Source organism: Myotis davidii, unplaced genomic scaffold, assembly GCF_000327345.1.
Source record: "Myotis davidii unplaced genomic scaffold, ASM32734v1 scaffold78, whole genome shotgun sequence".
NCBI lineage: Eukaryota > Metazoa > Chordata > Mammalia > Chiroptera > Vespertilionidae > Myotis > Myotis davidii.
This window is the reverse complement of record NW_006290305.1, coordinates 5,125,895-5,138,233: the sequence shown is the minus strand read 5'-3', so window position 1 is coordinate 5,138,233 and position 12,339 is coordinate 5,125,895. Positions and strand designations below refer to the sequence as shown.

General features: G+C 44.3%; 1 pseudogene; it reads right to left on the bottom strand.

Annotated features, from left to right (window-relative positions):
• Nucleotides 1-4,633: 4,633 nt before the first annotated feature.
• The window catches only part of LOC102771537, a 25,805-nt pseudogene continuing 18,099 nt past the window's right edge, over nt 4,634-12,339 (bottom strand).

The following is a 12,339-nucleotide window of genomic DNA, read 5'->3' as shown; positions in this document are numbered from 1 at the left end:
GGGGTCACTGGAGTTCAGGGCACAGGGTCACCGGGGAGCGGGTTTGTCATTCCAGGACAGTGAGCTCAGTCGGGGAATGTGGGAGTTCGATCATCAAAGAGTGCAGGAGCCTCAGGACACAAGGGGTGCAGGAAAGTGAAAAAGAAAATTGAATGGCAGGTTCTGTGAGCAGAGATTTTTGAAGGGGGAGGTTGGTAATTCCTCAGAAACAGCTTGGGGAGCAGGTGAATGCTGACCTCACCTCTGGGCCCGGTGGTCCTGGGGGTACAGGGTGAGAGGGTGCCCCTCTTAGAGGCCCTGGGGAAGGTCCAGGTGCGGGTAGCCAGCAGGTGGAGAGGCAGAGATTGAGGGTGCTAGGAGTATGCAAGCCAAGGTTCCAGAGGGCACAGGAGAAAGGCTTCCAGAGGGGAAAGAGCCTGGAGCCCTCCGGGGAGGGAGGGGTAGGCACAAAGCGGTGCCTGGGGCCACGATCTGGCCCAATTACTCTCCCGGTGGGACCTCAGGAGAGTTACTTAACCTTGCTGAGGCCCAGTCTCTTCATCTGTAAAACGGGGACCTGGATAATAGGACGTAGACCCTGGCTCCAGGCACAGTGGGGGTCGCTGGTCTCTGGGATCAGGCTGCTTCCAAGTCTGTGCACTGAGGCAGGTGTTGCTGGAGCCCATGCCTCTTTGCGGGTTGGCCTGTGGCGCCACCTGTCTGTGCCCCAGGTGCCCTCCGCCTTTCATCCGGGCCTCCTTTCTGTGCTGCCCTCACCTTTGCACTTACTTCCTATGTGTTTGGGCAAAACGAAGAATCAACAAGAGGCGTTTATCATCATCTGTGGTCACCTAGCAGTGGTGAGATTCACCATAGCAGCACCAATGCAGGCATCTCATTCCCTGAGGATCCTGGCTGTTGGCGCTGTTTCTGTCTCTCCCTTGCCCCACATTCAGGGCAGGATGGGGTCCAACACTTCCTGTGGAGTTACCCTGCCTGTTTCGAATGACCCCCTGCTGCCAGCACAAATCCTTTCCCCTCTCTCTGCCTCCCAGAAGGTCTAAGGTGCTGTGGGGCAATCTCTCAAATACTGGCAAGGTGCTAAGGGTGCGGGGGAGGGTGGCAGGTGTGTCGCCTACTCCAGTACCTTCTGTCCTGTTAGCTCACTAACCCATTGGTTCTTTACCTTGTCTGCATATGAAAATCACCAGGAAGCGGGGGGGGGCGGGGGGGGGGGGGGGGGGGGGTGTCCAGGGGCTGAGGGCTTTCAAACATCACTCTGTCCCCACCTTAGACCATGAATCACTTGGTGTGATTCTAAGATGCTCCCAGCTTGCACCGCTCTGAGCTGACTCTGAATACCTGGCTGGAAGTCATGGCCAGGGCAGGACGGTGGAGAAGACACGATGGGTCCTTTCAGAACTTCTCACGTCAAAGCCACTGCAGAGATGCCCACCCACCCCCTCAGCTGAAGGTTCCCTGGGTTCATGCTTCATGTCCTGCAGCTCTCCTGGGCCGAGTGAGCATGTCTTAGATGTCACTGCCGTGTCTTGGAGAAAAGGTAACTCTGCCAAGAACAGCCCACACAAGCGTGACTGCTATCTTACCACAGCACCTACTTTGTTCTGGAACACGCTGTTTTCTGTACGTGGAACGGAGAGCTACCTGCGCACTCCTAAACTGCCTTTGTCCCTTGAGACCTTGAGTTAAGTGCGTTTCAATTGAATGGGACTATAAGGAACAGTGTGCTCCTTGCCTATTAATAGCAGAAGCCAACCGTTTTGAAAATTGCAATGAGAAATGTATTCTTGGGGGGTTTATAAGAACAAAAAAATTGTTCTGTTATATTTAAGCACAGCTAATCTTTTCCCCCATTTAAACAAAGTTTTTATGAAAAGGATGGTGGTGCCTGGAATAGCCATGTAAAAAAATGTCTATTTACAGATGTGCTTCTATATAATGTCAGCGTCCAGTTCGTTAGCACGTTAAAGTCATCTAAGTATCAAATGAAGAAATCATTCAAGAAGAAGGAAAAAGCTGCTCTAGAACTTGGCCAGGAGGTAGTTATCACCAACAACAGCGCCGCACACAGGCCTGGTGAGTGCTTGCCCCAAGTTGAAGAATCCTTGACAGGGCAAGTCTCTGGGATTTAACACAACCTTTGCTGTAGCTACAGAGCCACCTAGTGGTCCCCTGCGGTATTAGTTACAGGGACATGCACGGTGCCCAGCCTTCCCCAATGTATCAGTGAGGCTAAAATGCAGCTGGGGACAAAACCTAGCTTGTAATCAATGAAAACCATTCCTTCACACGGCACTTACGTGTCTGCAGAACCTTTCTGAGTAACACAGAAAGGCCAGGTAGAGAGGAGGGCAGGCTTGAAGCTGATAAGAATTTGAGCTTTGGCAACTCTCCAAAGCTGTAGGAATGACATTTGCATCTATCTACCGCGATCCTGCACAGCCAATTTACTGGCGAGGCCGGGAGAAAAAGCCTTGTAGCCTTTTCTGAGTGACAGGAAAACAGTAACAATAGATATGAGACATTTCAGAGTTTTCAGCCGTTCTCAAGGCCTGGAGCCTGGCTGGCTACGTTTGGGAAAGACATTTCAGTGGAATGTGTCAGATCTCTCCGTGTTTTAATGTTTCTGTCAAACACTGTCGGTCAATGTCGGCACTCCAGAACGCGGTATCTATAGGCCTCCCTCCCGCCTGACATGGTCCTGCTTTGGGGGGAGATCCGCGCAGCACCGCCTGTGAGCACGCTCTGTGGCCTTTGGGTCTGATGTGTTCCAGTTTGAGTGACAGCTGGGCTTTTTAATTATGGCTGCTGTGTAGCCTGGAGAAAATATAATAAAAATCTTTATCAAATCACTTAAAAGGAATCGTATAGTAATTTCTTGAATCACTTGGCTTAAGCTTGAGACCTCTAGCAGAGAATATGCAGAATAACTGTAGATAGAAGGACATTATAATGATTCTGTGATTAATTTTTTAAAATTCAATATTTGATATAGTTGCTCAGAAACAAAAGTAGCTAAGTATGTTATAAGGACTTATAATCTTGGGATATTTCTGGAGGTGCATGTTACCTGCTTTCTGTGCTAGAAATCTGTCAGTGCTATAAGAGTTTTGCTTGTGAACATTTATTCTGCTTCCAATTATAAAGCAATGCATGTTTATTACATAAATTTGAAAAAAAAAGCAGGAATATAAAAAGAAAATAAATTACTCATATACCTAGTGCTGTTAAGATGTCATTGTATTGCTTTCAGTTTTTCTGTCTTGTCATATAGGTTTTTAAAGAACAGGTTGTGATAATAATAGATATATTGTTTCATTTTCCTACTATTATTTAACACCCTATCTCCATGTTACCAAATTCTTTATAGACATCATTTTAATAACAGTGCAACAATTCTAATATAGACAAAAGACACAAGTATACATTTACATTGTTATTAAAGACACACACAAAAGAGGAAGCAAATATGTGAACCAGGATTATTGCTTATTTCTTGCTGTTATAAATCCCTGCAGGGTGAGTCTTTGTGCAGAAATCTGTCTAGATTTATAATTATTGCTTCAGGATACAGACCCAGAAGTAACATGGCTGTATCAAAGGGTATTAACAGTTTCACAGGCCTCTATTACCACATTGCTTTCCAAAAGGATGTTCCCATCGGCAATTTCACAAATAATATCGGAGAGTACTTATCGTGCCCATATCCTCTGCACCAGATGCATGAGTTAGAGATGGACTCAGAATTCCCCTCAGATCATCATCCTGTGCGCAGTGAGTCTGCAAAACTTCTGGCTCCTGAGTTTGAATTCCCAGGCCCTTCATAACAGTACCTGCCCCCAGCTTCAAGCGCGCGCGCACACACACACACACACACACACACACACACACACACACCATGTACAACAAGTAAACGAATGTAATTTCCAACTTTTCCCTGTCTGTTCTTGAATCCTCTTCCCTAACCTCCTTCTCAGCGCTCACCCACTGTGCGCCAGGCTCCAGAGGTGTGGACATGCATAGAGCATCCTGAGTTCTCTCACCTTCTGGAATCACTGATCCTTTTTCTCTGGCCATCCCAGTTCCACCCATTGTCCCACTTGTGGTTTGCAAGGTGCTGGGTCAGCTCAGTGTACATGGCTCCCACGTGTCTCCCCCATTCACCCGTTATGGTGCCTCCTTCATTTTCTTGGGTTACAATGTAAATAGATTTTCTTGTCACCTTTTAAAATGCAAGTGCTCTTGGGAACCGTAATATGTTAAACTGTTACAGATCATAATTATCTTAATCTGAGCTAATTAATTGGGCCCTTCCCTCCTCCTTCCTTTCTTTCTTCCTCTCCTCCCTTCTAAGCAGAGTTTTATATATATGAGCACTTTAAAAAGCCAAATGGTTTATAAGGCTTATAACAACAACAAAAGTCCCCTCCTCCAGCCTTCCCCACTGCCAGTTCTGACTCCTTAAAAGCAATCCCAGGCACCTGCCGAGACCCACGCACCCGCCTGCTCCCTCAGCTGCAACCTTGTGCCCCATCAGCTCCTCACAGTCCACCTGCCAGCTCAGCTCCGGGGTCCCCTTGGTCCTCCGTAGTCACCATCGCCTTTGCTCTGTGCCTTTGAGATGCCCTTCTGTTCAGTCCCCTTTGGTCCTGAGTTGCACTTTAAGATGGTCACTTTTGTAGTCTTTTGGCGAATGGTTAGACATCAGGAAGCTGCTGGAGGGGTCCAGGCCCTGGATGACAGACAGAAGCCTGGACGAGGTGGCCATGGTGGCCATGGTCATGCTGTGGGAATCCAAGCCCTGGATGACAGCAGCCTGGACGAGGTGGACAAGGTGGCCATGGACAGAAGTAGGCACACATGAGACGTATTTTGCAGGGAGAACTGAATCCAGTATGATTCCTGGTTTCTGGCTTAATTGGGGGACTCGTGATGTCATAGGAAAAGCTACAGGATAGAGAGCTGGTTTGGAGGGGGAAGGAAATCAAGAGATTGCTCAAACATGTTAATTTTGCCATGTTTCAGACAACTCTACCTAAAGGTTCTCTGAAAATGCCAAGCAGTCATAACATAACCCTGAATCCTTCCTGGTCCCAGGTTCCTCTGTGAAGTGAAAACATTGAGTAAAATAATCTCCATGCCCCCACAGGCCCCCACAGCCTTCATCTGACACTTTATCTAGGGTGGCATCTCTACAGAAGTTGGCGGTGGGCTTGTTGGTTCCTATCTCAGAGGAGAAATGAAGGGTAAAGACATGCTCTGGAGACAGCGGCAGAGGGTGGTACTTAAATTCAAAACTTACAGGATCACCTGGGAGGAAACAGTGGAAAGAAAAGAGAAGATGTCTCCATGCTGCCTGAGCCCTAAGTGGTCCGGAGAAAAATGGCCCTGATCATTTCAGTTCTCTGAGCATCTGAAAGAAGGCAAACCAAGCAACAGAGAACCTGTTTAAATGTTTTCCCTGCAGCTGTGGAGTAGGGACAAACACTACAACTATTAGCTAAAACCATGAAATTACTCTACGAGAGAACTGTAACCAGTTCATCTAGAGCAGCGATTTCCAACCTTTTTCATCTCATGGCACACATAAACTAATCACTAAAATTCTGCGGCACACCAAAATATACTATTTTTTGCTGATCTGACAAAAAAATTAGTATAATTTTGATTCATTCACATTGGACAGCTATTGTTGTGTTGTCTGTTGTCATTTTCTTATTTGACCATCGAAGGGGAAAGAGGTCAGTGGCCCTGACTAAATAGTCATGTATTGCGTGTTTTAAAATTCCTGTGGCACACCAATGTGCCGGCTGTGGCACACCGGTTGAAAATCGCTGATCTAGAGACTCCAAACCGCGAAGAAAGAGTTTTTGAAAGAAAGGCATTTCTATTAAAACCACTGACAACTGGAGATACGATTTAAAATAGTCTGACAGTCGATTCCATGATGGAATGTGTTAGCGAAGCAGAAGGAAACAGTTAATGACAGAACACATAATCGTCTCTAAAGAAGGGAATTACCTAAGGTTACTTGTGTATCAATAATCCTTCAGGAGGCACCACACATCAGCTGATGGTGACTTTGCCCACATGCAGTGAAAAGTGGGAAGTGTGAATAAAAGCAGCAAACCCAAACAACAGTGAGTACAGGTCCAAATTAAGTAATTCATACAATAAGCAAGTTGCTCGTTTTTTAATGTAACATTGGGCAGCTTCCCCAGTATCTTTCTGTTTCTCATCAAGATAAGTAAGTTTTCTGCCCCATTGGGTACCAGGCTAATTTCCAGCTTCTTTGTATATTAGCAGTGCATTTAGAAACGACCCTAGGATTAAAAAGAAGACATGGTGCTTACTCATACACTTTCACCTTAAACAATTTAATTTCTGAAACCGCTAAACTAAAATGAACACAATCATTTTCATTTTCAAATTGCATGTTTTTAAAAAACACAACCCAGTAAGATCCACCTCAGGAAAATCCTCTTACTATGAGTCTCAACTAACCATTTGTAACTGAAAAAAATGCAACATTAAAATTGAAATTTTTTTCTACTCTAAGTACTGCTGCTACTCTTTGTTTAAAAATAACCTCAGCTGTAATATGTCCATTGGAATAATGCATAGTTTCCCTCTGCAGAAGGAGGGTCTCCAGGCTTGTCACCAACATATTAGAAGCCAGTATACATAAAAGTGTACTTTTAATGTATACATAAAAGTGTACTTTTAATGACTGAGGTAAGCTTTTAAAGAAATTAATATCAGCTTTTGTTGTGTAATATCTTTCTAGCATTATTTTAGTTTGTTGCAAACTAGAATGTCATAAGTTCTACATAAATTACTAATGTAATGGAAAATAATTTGGCTAGCTTTATTGGTTAGGAGAAAGAGATATTGCATGCTCATTGTCAAATGAAATAGAAACAATACAGAAAACTACAAAAGGGAATACAGATCACCTGCCATTGTGTCGCCAAGAGATAGCTATGATTAATATTTCCTGTGCCTATTTCCAATATTTCTTTCTGTAGGTGCCTGTGCGTTCCACACCACATGCATACTACATCCCGTACTGAGGTCATATTGTTAACACTGCCCCCTGATTTTTGCATTGATATAGCATGGACAGTTTCTTTTCTGTTGTAATGGTCTGTCATGGTTTTTAATGTCTATATAGTATTCCATCACATAGCCGTACCAACATGTACTTGACATTCATTCCCAGATTATTGCACATTAGGTGTATATTTTTCCAGTTAAAAATAACAGAGCAACGAATAACATATATATTATTGTTTACACCTCTGCTGACTTCCTTAGAATAAATTTCTAAGAGTAGAATGATTGTAATTTATAGACATTAAATTTTTTTATTATAAGACTTTATTTTTAGGCCAGTTTTAGGTTCACAGAAAACTTGAGAGGAAGGTATAGAGCTTTCCCATATACTAGTACTCCCTGCTCCCACACATGCACAACCGCCCCGATTATCAATATCCCTCAGCAGAGTGGTGTATTTGTTACAATTGATGAATCTACATTGACACATCATCACATGACCCAAAGTCTATTGTTGACATTAGGGTTCACTCTCAGTGGTGCACGTTAAATGGGTTTGCTGTTGCTGAATGTTCGTTATGCACCGACAACTTGTCAGACACAATCAGAGAAGGAGATACAAGCGGTTGTCAGCTCTGAAGTTGTCTGTCCTGGGTGGGGTGAAAGGCATATTAATAGTAAAAACTCTTTCAGTTGCAAGTGACCACCTGATGAGTATCCATTTTATTTCCCTAATAATCTAATGACATGACGTGCCACCATTACATGAAATTAAAAATTAAGGAAAAAGAATTAAAACCAGTTTCTTTCCAGACAAATGAACAGAAACGGCAGAAGGAAGGAAGGAAGGAAGGAAGGAAGGAAGGAAGGAAGGAAGGAAGGAAGGAAGGAAGGAAGGAAGAATTAGAGTAGAGTGGGGGAAGGAGGGCAGGTTAGGGAGAAGGGTTTATTCTGAATGAGAATCATTGGGCCCTGGTGGATGCTTGGAATCTAGCAGGTGAGGGAGAGAGCTGTATTAATAGAAAAAACTACCAACACATACTTATTGAGCACTTTTTCCTGGTAGTGTTCTGTAGGGAAGTTCCTTCCAGCTGATTGCAGATCCTGTTGCATTGGAAGCCGTGGCTGATTTGGTCCATCCGTCCCTGGTGCTCAGGGGCACATGACGCACACAGCCCTCCCTGCTTCCGGCACGTAGTCCTCGTCTCCACAGCAGAATTACTCATGATGCTCGGGAAAAGAGAAGAATTGTCCTTAATTGGTTTTGAAGGGAGTCAAGGGAAGAGACTGCTGAGATGCCAGGATGGAAGGTCCTGAGGAAGAAGCTGTGCTGAGAGCGCTCCTATCCATGGACGGCGAGGCCAGTTCCAGGAGTGCCCGGGAGACCAGGTCTGTTCCACGGGCACCATCAGGAGGCAGCGCTGCTTGCCAGAAGGAAGCGGAAGATCAGGGTGGCGGCAGCACACCGCCTAAGGAGCACAGTCCCCTTGTTCCAGAATACTGGGGTGGCCATCTAGTTTTGTACCTCTGTGTCTTGGTGATGTCACTTGTGCCAGGTGGGTAAGGTGATTGGCTTGGAGCAGTGCCATGGGCAACAGGAGAGAGGACATTGCCCTGGAGAAGGCACGCAGGGGCATCTGCACAGAGAACTTCTAGCACTTCATCCAGTTGGGCATCTTGATAGCTTGAGGTCCTTCAGCAGTAGCTGCGGAGCTCCCATTTCCAAAACTCGGTCATCTCTTACTCTGCTGACTTCACATCTGGACTGAAGGATTGTGCACTAGATGCCAAACACATGTTCTGAACACATTCTTCCCGAAGAATGTGATTTATTCTAGTATTTTAAACATCCAGTCCATCTCATCATCTGTTATTATATTTTTTGTCACATATATTTAAACACATTCCTTTAGTGGGTTTGAAATGCTTTTATTTTATTCCCTTACTAAATATTCATTTCAAGATGACAGCCAGATGGGCTTGAGGTAGGAAAAATAGTTTATCCTTTGAGCAAATTTATTACTGGTGCCTTTTCTTATATGCTGTCATAAAGGCCAGTCTCTTACCAAACATTAATTTTATGACTTTATTTGTACAAACTCCAATTCACTTTTCTATCTCCTCATGGACCGAATGGTTTTATTTTCCTTTGCAGAAAAGAAATGCTATATTATATTAGGCATGAATTTATAGCAGGCTGACAATTTAGCTTCCTGAAAGATCTCTTCCAGGAAGCAATGTTAGTAAAAACTGAATTTGGCTTCACTGCAGGACAAGGCTACTAGTATTTTCAGTTGTGGAGTTTCCAGTGGAAGCCTTGCTTAGATTTGTATGTCTTTGTTTATTAGCTGTATTCAAACTAACTATGATACCAAGTGCCTCCTGATCCTCATTCAACCAGCTCTCAATATCTCATACCCAGGTTCCATCCTCATTCTGCTCCACCAGTTGATGGGTGAGTAGAAGTGACTCATCAGTGGCACCACAGTTCCAAGGAGACCTCAGGGTGAGGGGTGTACACCCCCCAGTGCTCAGCCGCTTTATATGTTATCACTCGCTCCAGAAGCAGCTCGAGCAGGGCCATGTGGATCTAAACTTGAATTTCATTTCTTTCTCCTAAACTAATCTTGCTGAACAGTTTCTGCAGCTTCAAACTTTTACATCATATGGGCTGCAATAATTTGGACTCAGAAGAATTAGTAATACTTATTAATTAAAATATGATGCTAAATTAATGACATTGACAGATAAAGCATACCATTGCATTTGAACCAGGCTTTTACATCTTGGGTTAAATTATTGGCATGGTATGAGAAGGGATCAAAGGGATTTCAGATTTGCAGTGCATATTTCTATACATTCTGGGGGAAATGTTTGGGGCTGAACAAAAATAACTTCTTCATTTTTTAAGCTTAAAACAATTTGTATAACACTCTCACATCCCTGATCTTATTTGATCCTCACAACTGCTAGTGAGATGGGCCAAAAGCCATTTTTCTCATTTTATAGATGAGAATAATGCCCTGATTAATCAAACGACTTGCCTGAGGCGTCAGACCTAGGAAGCTGCAGATGGGGTCATCAGGCCTCACTTTCCCATCCTGGAGACATTGGTCTCCCCACACTGGTCTTCATTCTCCCCACACTGGTCACTGTATCCCATCTAGAAAAATGGTGTTTTATTGTTTGTTTTTCTCAGTGGCTCAACCATCTCCCAAAAATCATGGATCTAGTCAATTGCACCAAAAGCCATTTTTTTTTGTACGTGAACACGTATAGAAACCCCTTTATATAGTTTTTTAATATATTTTTATTGATTTCAGAGAGGAAGGGAGAGGGAGAGAGAAACATCAATGATGAGAGAGAATCATGGATCAGCTGCCTCCTGCACACCCCCTACTAGGGATCGAGCCAGCAACCTGGGCATGTGCCCATGACCAGAATTGAACCTGGGACCCTTCGGTCCACAGGCTGACGCTCTATCACTGAGCCAAATCAGCTAGGGCTTATAGGAATCCTTTTAAAAAGAATAGGCTTCAACTTCAGCTTTTTGGAATCAATCAAATTTCATCAGATTCCCAACATTTCACTTCAGGGTAAGTCCTCCTCCCCAGTCACCCTCAGGTAGAAATTGCAGCAGCTGACCTGGATCTCATTAAGTCCTTTTATGCTCAGGAAGACATAGGGTCTGGCTCAGCCTGTATTCTTCAGGTGCAAGCCAGCTAAGAGAGAATTATTGCCTCTATTGTCCATAAAATGACATATACAATTAAAGACCCTTCTGAGAATTTTGAATTTTGAATTTTTTAATGAAAGCCTAAAAAGAGGAAGAGATGATGGGCCATCTGCTCATTGTCCTACACATGTTCATTCTTTTTATCACTTGCTTAAAGCCATTTTTCATTTAGAATTCTTGAGGTTTAAATGGCCATGTCAAGGTACACCTAAAACCATAACCCTGGCAATGCATTGTCATTTTCATCCTCACAGAGAATTCACACTCTGATTACCTCATTTACTCCAGAAAGACATTTAACTAAGTGCTAAGACCTGAATTTTTATCTGGTGTCTGCTCCTTCCTATCTTTCCCTGAGGCAAATCACTTACCCATCTCTGCAGGATGTCTTCCATTCCAGCCCACCAGCACGTTCCACCTGCTGTGCCCTAAGGGCTCAGCCAGCTTTTCCCCTCTGGCTTCTGATTAGTTTCAGCCAAGAAAGGAAGGTTGGCATAGGTCAGAGGCCAGGAGATGGAGGCAGAGCATGTATTCCGGTGGCTGAGTCCTTCTACTAAGCGCCTATCAGGCAGCACTCACACAAAGCTCCCTGCTCTGGGTTCTAACTGCCTCCTTTGGCAGCTGCAGACTGAAGCAGGGTTGCAGCTCCCAGATGCTGCTTTCCACCTACCCTTTATTGCCCTGGTCGGTTTGACTCAGTGGGTGGAGCCTCAGCCTGTGGACTGAAGGGTCCCTGGTTCAATTCCGGTCAAGAGCACGTATCTCTGTTACAGGCTCCTCCCCAGCCCGGCCCTGGTCAGGGTGAATGCAGGAGGCAACCAGTCGATGTGTTTCTCTCACATCAATATTGCTCTCTGTCTTTCTCTCTTCTCTTCCACTCTCTCTAAAAATCAGTGGAAAGAATATCCTTGGGTGAGGATTAAAAAAACAAAAACAAAAAACAGTCCCTTTATTGTATGCTCCTCAAATTTCCCATTTTGAATGTGCCATTTGATTCCTCTGGATTCATCTGATCCTTGATTTTCCTGTCTATACAATCAGATTCCTGTCTATACAATCAGATTCCTGTCTATACAATAGCTCCCCTGACTGCCTCAAGAGTTAGTAGAGGATCAATTTTTCTTCACTTTTCTACATTTTCCAAAGGCTGTTATGATGTGACAGACTTTTGTTTTTTCCTTGATATGCTTGTTAAGCAGTGATATGATAAGGTTGTCACGTGGCCACAGTGCTCTTCCTTCAATTAAAGCTAGATTTTACTAAGTAAGCAGAAGAAAGCATTTGTTCTAGACTCCTGGGTCACCAGACACAATGCTTGCTTCCATATTTCCCAGCCTTGGAATCGCACTTCAACTGCCCTCTCTCTACGGTGCCTGGCATGTAGTAACCACTCATAAATATCTGCCAAATGAATGGAGGAATGCACCGTTTGGCCTGCCAGCACTGAACTGAGAAACCTCCTGCCTGTTTACTTGTTCCTGACTCCTCCTCTGGTGGGAGGGGCACCTTCATCCACTTTGCTGCTCAGGGCCAAAACAGGCATCAGT